The following is a 6,335-nucleotide window of genomic DNA, read 5'->3' as shown; positions in this document are numbered from 1 at the left end:
GGTTTTCTCACAGTAAGAAGATCCTGGGTTCGAGCCCCGGGGTAGTTCAACCTTGGGGGTCGTCCTGTGTGGAGTTTGCATGTTCTCCCCATGTCTACATGGGTTTCCTCCCACAGTCCAAAGACATGGAGGTCAGGTGAATCGTCCATACTAAATTGTCCCTAGGTATGAATGTGTGTGTGCATGTATGTCGGTCCTGTGTGAGTCTGGCGGCCTGTCCAGGGTGTCTCCCCGCCTGCTGCCCAATGACTGTTGGGATAGGCTCCAGCATCCCCACGACCCTGAGAGGAAGATAAGCGGTTCAAAGAATGGATGGATGGATGGATGGATGGATTCGATTATTTCCTCATATATATATGGCAAAATAAGAGGCCACGAGTAAGCAGGATCTTACTTCAGACTCAAAAGAGATGGGGGCATGGGGCTCCCTGATATTTGTCACTACTACTGGGCTGCTACTCTTTTCTGTCTTGATTTTTGGTACCACTTTTACCTTCAGCCAAACAACCCAGAATGGACATCTCTGGAGCTAAGATCATGCCAGGATATTTCGCTTCCAGCACTCCTTGGCTCGCCGCTCAATTACTCTCTGACTAAACTAATAGACAACCCGGTTGTATGTCATACCCTTAAAAGTGTGGGCCCAGTTCAGGAAGACCTTTGGCTACAGAGACTTCTCTTTTCTGAGTCCTGTTGCTTCCAACCGTCTTTTCACACCATCTCGACACGATTCAACCTTTCAGGATTGGCACAGGAAAGGCATCAGATGTTTTAAAGACATGTTCAAAAACAACTGTATGTCTTTCAACCAGCAGTCTGAGAAATACAGCGTACCCAGAACACACTTCTTTTGGATATTTACAGGTCAGACAATATATGTGTTTTATCTTACTGTGCTTTCCCGAAGAACCTGACACTAACCACAATTTGGGGCATGCACTATCTGATGACCAATGGGATTCCATTCTCACATCAATACACAAATCCTCACTCTGTGCAAGACACTACCTAGTGCAATTTAAGGTGGTTCATAGGGCCCACATGTCTAAGGTTAAATTATCTAGCATCTATCCTGATATCACCCCCACCTGCAACAAATGCAAAAACAGTGATGCTACCCCAATACACATGAACTGACTGTGCCCTCACTTAGAAAGTGGAAAGATGTTTTTCACACTCTATCCAACATCTAAAAGCGGAACCTAGACCCAGACCCTCTGATTGCATTACTGATGGAGTGGATCCTCGTTTGACATTTGCAGAGTTGCATGGTTACCTTGGCTTCACTGTTGGCCAGACGTGCGGTTTTGCTCAGGTGGAGGAATGCTGCCCCGCCCACACTTAGTCAGTGGCTTCGAGATGTAATGTCCTGCCTCAACCTGGAGATGTTGCGCTTCTCAGTCAGTGGTTCTGAGAAGAAATTCTATAAAAAAAACTTGGGAACCCGGGCGTCTCTGTAGTGTAGAGGTCTATTCCGTTGCCCACCAACACAGGAATCGCCGGTTCGAATCCTCGTGTTACCTCCGGCTTGGGTTGGGCCGTCCCTACAGACACAATTGGCTGTGTCTGGGGGTGGGAATCCGGATGAGAATATGTGTCCTGGTCGCTGCAATAACGCCTCCTCTGGTCGGCGGGGGCGCCTGTTTGGGGGGGGGGGGGGCAGCATGATCCTCCTACGCACTACGTCCCCCGGGCAAAACTGCTCACGGTCAGGTGAAAAGCGGTTGGCAAGTCAACATGCATCGGAGGAAGCATACGGTAGTCTGCAGCCTGCCCTGGCCCGGCAGAAGGGATGGCGAAGCGACCAGCACGGCTCGCAAAAGTGGGGTAATTGGCCAGATACAATTGGGACGAAAAAAGGGGGTAAAATTCCAAAAGAAAAAAACAAACAAACTTGGGAACCCTTTTTAACATACTTCCATAACACCCAAACGACATAACGTGACATGCATTTTACCTCTACCCTTGACATAAGAATAACACCTGACTCGATAGAAATAGCTGCATCGCAGCTTTACTTTTTATTCATCCATTGCTAAATATTGTGCCCTTAACAAAAGGGTGGGGGGATGGGGGTGGGAGGAAAGGGCTGTTTTATTTTATATTATCACTTATCAATGTCATTGTTTTTGCTTCATTTTCTGTTTTATGTATACTTTATAACAATGTGGCACACATGTGCCCAACCCTGATAAGTTCTTTTAATAAAAAAATATTTTGAAAAGAAAATAAATCACTTAATCAAAAGTGTCTGCATGAAAACCACGTAAATTAAAAGACTAATAGTGGCCATTCATACAGCTGTGTAAAAAAACAAGACAAGGTGAGCCAAGTGATGCTTAGATTCGTTTTATTTCAGTCAAGCTATAAAACATCCAGTCCACCGAACATCCTTCATCCCACTTTTCTGTGTGAATCCAACTTCAACCATCGAGTTTACTTCTTCCCCTCAAAGTCTTTCTAAACTAAACTCAGAATAACAAAGTGAATTGTAACGGCACCTTTGATTTATCAGCAGTTCAGTAGGGGGGGGGGGGGGGCTCGTGTATACTCTTGTACGTGTAGCGCATGTTCACAAAACATTTTTATTTTAAAACAAGACACAGGCTTCCACATTAAGGAGGCAGTTTTTTCTTTTCTTCTCCTGCGTACTGATTCTCCTTCAGACTAAATACTTGTGCGATACAGAGGGAGCGCAGTCATGCAGCGGCTGCTGCAGCGTAGCGCCGCATGACTCAACTCACCGGCTCAACCGTATCGTCAAGGCTGAACATCTGCGTGAAGTTGGCGCCCCACGTAACCAGAACATGAATAAAACTATTACCGCTCATTTGGGTAGCGTTGGTGCTGAGTCGTGCCGCAACAAAAAACTTTTTTTAAAATTGTTTGCGCTGTAACGTTTTTTGTTTTAGATATTAAACACATTTTACAGGCTGTGAGGTCTCTGCACTCCATTATCGTCTATTGAAAGAAAGATTTGTGCTCTTTTAGTTGTTCACATATATGCCTAGTAACTTCAATTTTGCACCCCATTGTTGTCAAAACTTGTCTCGTTGTTCGCGCTGCACTACAGCCGTTTAGAGACCGGCTCGTTAGGCATGACTGGCCCCGCCCATTTCCGAGCCTCTGTGCGCCAGGCCAGGACCCAGGAATAGCAACAAAATGTATACATTGTATCAAATCGCGGAATGTTTTGGCGTTGCATTTTGGGTATCAGGAAGCCATTTTGTCAAGACCAAGCGCGGTCAAGGTCAATCTATAGCCTTGGTGTGTTCATTTGGTTGTCTAGAATTGAAAGAGGACATGTTCTCCTGGGGCACAAAAGCTTACCTATATCCCAAACTAAAAATAATAAACAAATCAGGCACTATTCGCGTGATTAGCAAGACTTGTTTAATTTGTTACGCCGTTGGCGTCCAGCTCTACATCGTCACTAAATCCATCGCCACTACAACTTCTGACCACTCTCTCACTGAAACCAAGTCATGGATATAAGCAAATTTCCTCAAACTAAATTGTGATAAATCTGACATGATCATCATTGGTCCCAAAACCCTTCTGCCTCACCACTGATAACGCCACTGCCCCCCCTCCCCACACATCCACAACAGCCTCGGAATAATTTTCAACAGCAACCTCTTCTTTGAACACCACATCAATCAAATCACCAGAACTGCCCTTTTCCACCCCACCCACCCCCCAAAAAATTGCTCGTGTCCACCCATCACTCTTTCTCTACTGCTGAAACATTCATCCATGCCTTCATCACATTCAGAATTGACTACGGCTCATCATCCAAAGTCCTAAACAAACTCTAGTACAGCCAGAACTCTGCTGACCGCCTCCTCACCTGCTCCCGTAACCACACCACCCCTGTCCTCCACAACCTCCACTGGCTCCCTGTGCCACAACGGATCCAATTCAAAGTCCTTCTTCTCACTCACAATGCCCACCATAACCAGGCCCTCTCCTACCTCACCCACCTGCTCCACTACCATACCCCCTCCCACAGCCTTCGCTCCTCCGATTCCAACCTCCTGTCTCCACCACACAGGGCCAGGCACCGGACCTGGGGCAACAGAGCCTTCCTTCTCCATAGATGCCCTCTCGCTTTGGAACCCCCTCCCCAAACACATCATAGCCTGCACTGATCTTTCCATATTCAAATCACTAATCAAAACTCAACTCTCCAGAATTGCCTTTAAATGTGTTGTGTTGTTTTTGATGTGTTGCTTTTGTTTATCATATGTAAAGCATCTGGGTATTTTGAAAAGCGCTGTATAAATAAAATGCATTATTATTATTATTGTTATTAACAGCAAATATAGCTGCAAGTGGCAATGAACTGGGTCCAAGCAGCATGAGAACTTACGGAGTTTTGATCTTTATTGAAGCGTTTATGAATTCTGAAATTTGTGATCGTAAGCTTCAGTGGAGAAACAAAGCCTAGGAACTCTTGAGAATTTCAAACCAGTGTCAGCCGATATGTAGGATGGTTGAAAAGCCGGCAAGATAAAATTGACAGTGTTCAAAAGGAGGACCAGGTATGGATGTCAACCTCTTGAGAACCAAGGAACTTAGTATCTTCAGGTGAGGTTACTCAACTGTGAGCCATTGAGGACATGGTTTGTCACATGCCTTCTAACCTGCTGAGGAATACATGTAGGACTTGCTCACCTGTGGATTTCAAACCCTCTGATCCCAAGAGCAGGCACAGACTGCACCACTGAGGAGTCATGGTTTTTCCACACACCTACTCACAACTTGAGCCAATGACATCACATGTGCAAATGGTAGTTTTGGTTGTGTAGTTATAGTTGTTTTGTCGATTTGAACTTAAAATGCTTACAAGTCAAAATGTTGGTGATAAAATTCTGGAAAAAAAAGAAGAAAAGAAACACCATTCTGCTGGTTTCGGGTATATTGTCAAAAACCTTGTGGAAGTTTGATCAAACTTTTGGTGAAATACAAAATGTGCATACAGTACTAATTACAGTAAGCTACTGAATGTCACTGTGGACTGATCATTTGACATATCTGAACACCATTTGAAATGTGATATCTAGTATCTAAAGAATGTCTGTGCCGATTTTGGTAGCATTTGAATGAAGACTTGTGGAGATATAGATGTTAATTCATTTTGCATATTTTGAAAAACAGAGTGACAGACTTCTGAATTGACCTCGATTTGCAGTGAGGCAAACTTTTGGTACACATTAGTGGGTGTGTGGAAAGTTTCAGCTCTGTAGGATGTACAGGTGATTTTTTTTTAATTCTTTGAAGTTTGTAATGTAATATTTCTAGAAATTTAAATTCACTGTAATAAGCCACACCCACTTTAATCAATCATTGTCAACTTTTATGCATTGACTTTGAGTCATGACCCTAGAGTGAAAACTCTGCACATTCCATTCAGCAGATTTAGGCTAAAAGCTTTACATTTGCGGCACCTCCTATGTGCTTTAATATGTAGGCTTCGTGAAAACTCAACATGTTTCTCAAATTTCAGGTTGATATTGACACATTCATGGGTTATTGCAGTTTTTGAAAATTAGCTATTTTGATAAAAATTGATTGGCTTGCATAATAAAAGTGGATGGACATATTGGTATTTATTTAACAACGTAAGTTCAGCGAAGTACATAGATGATCCTGACTAAGTTTTGGAACGACCGGCCCAGCGGTTTTCAGACAAGATGTTGAAAATAGGATTTTGCTAAACTCGAGTTGCAAAATTTAACATCTTTAGCGAATAAGACCATTTGAGCAAGGATGCAGATGACTAGAGAGATTAAAATGATAAAATAATTTTGACGCTAGACCAAGCTGTTAAGAGATAATTGCAAAAATGTTAACTTTGCCAAAATGTCACCTACAGCGCCACCTTATGTGCCTGATTAGTGGGTGGAATTTTCAACCCACCTGCCAATTTTCATATTTTTCATTCATACAGTTTTTGCTGCCCAAACACTTTTAGCAGAGAAAGAAGAAAGACAAAAAAGAATGAGAACAAAAACAACAGGGCTACAGCAGCTTTGCTGCTTGGACCCCTAATGAAAATTAAATTGTCACTTGCTTTTATGTGTTTATGTTGAGTGGCTAATGAACTCATCAGATTTTTGAATGGCATTATTAAAGAGAGTGAGTGCACCGGCTCTAGAAGTTGTGAGTCAAAGAATCTTGGCTGCCAGCACAGGCCAACACAAGACTTGCAACATAAACGTAGCTTTGTGGTTAGAGCCTGCTGTGTGCAGGAGGTTGTCTCATTACATTAAGTAAATAACAAAGTATTCTTATCTTGATCAGATGCCAAGGACGCCAGCTTGTCATAGAGA

The sequence above is a fragment of the Lampris incognitus genome, chromosome 13 (genome assembly GCF_029633865.1).
Source record: "Lampris incognitus isolate fLamInc1 chromosome 13, fLamInc1.hap2, whole genome shotgun sequence".
Lineage (NCBI taxonomy): Eukaryota > Metazoa > Chordata > Actinopteri > Lampriformes > Lampridae > Lampris > Lampris incognitus.
Note: the sequence above shows the minus strand (reverse complement) of the source record.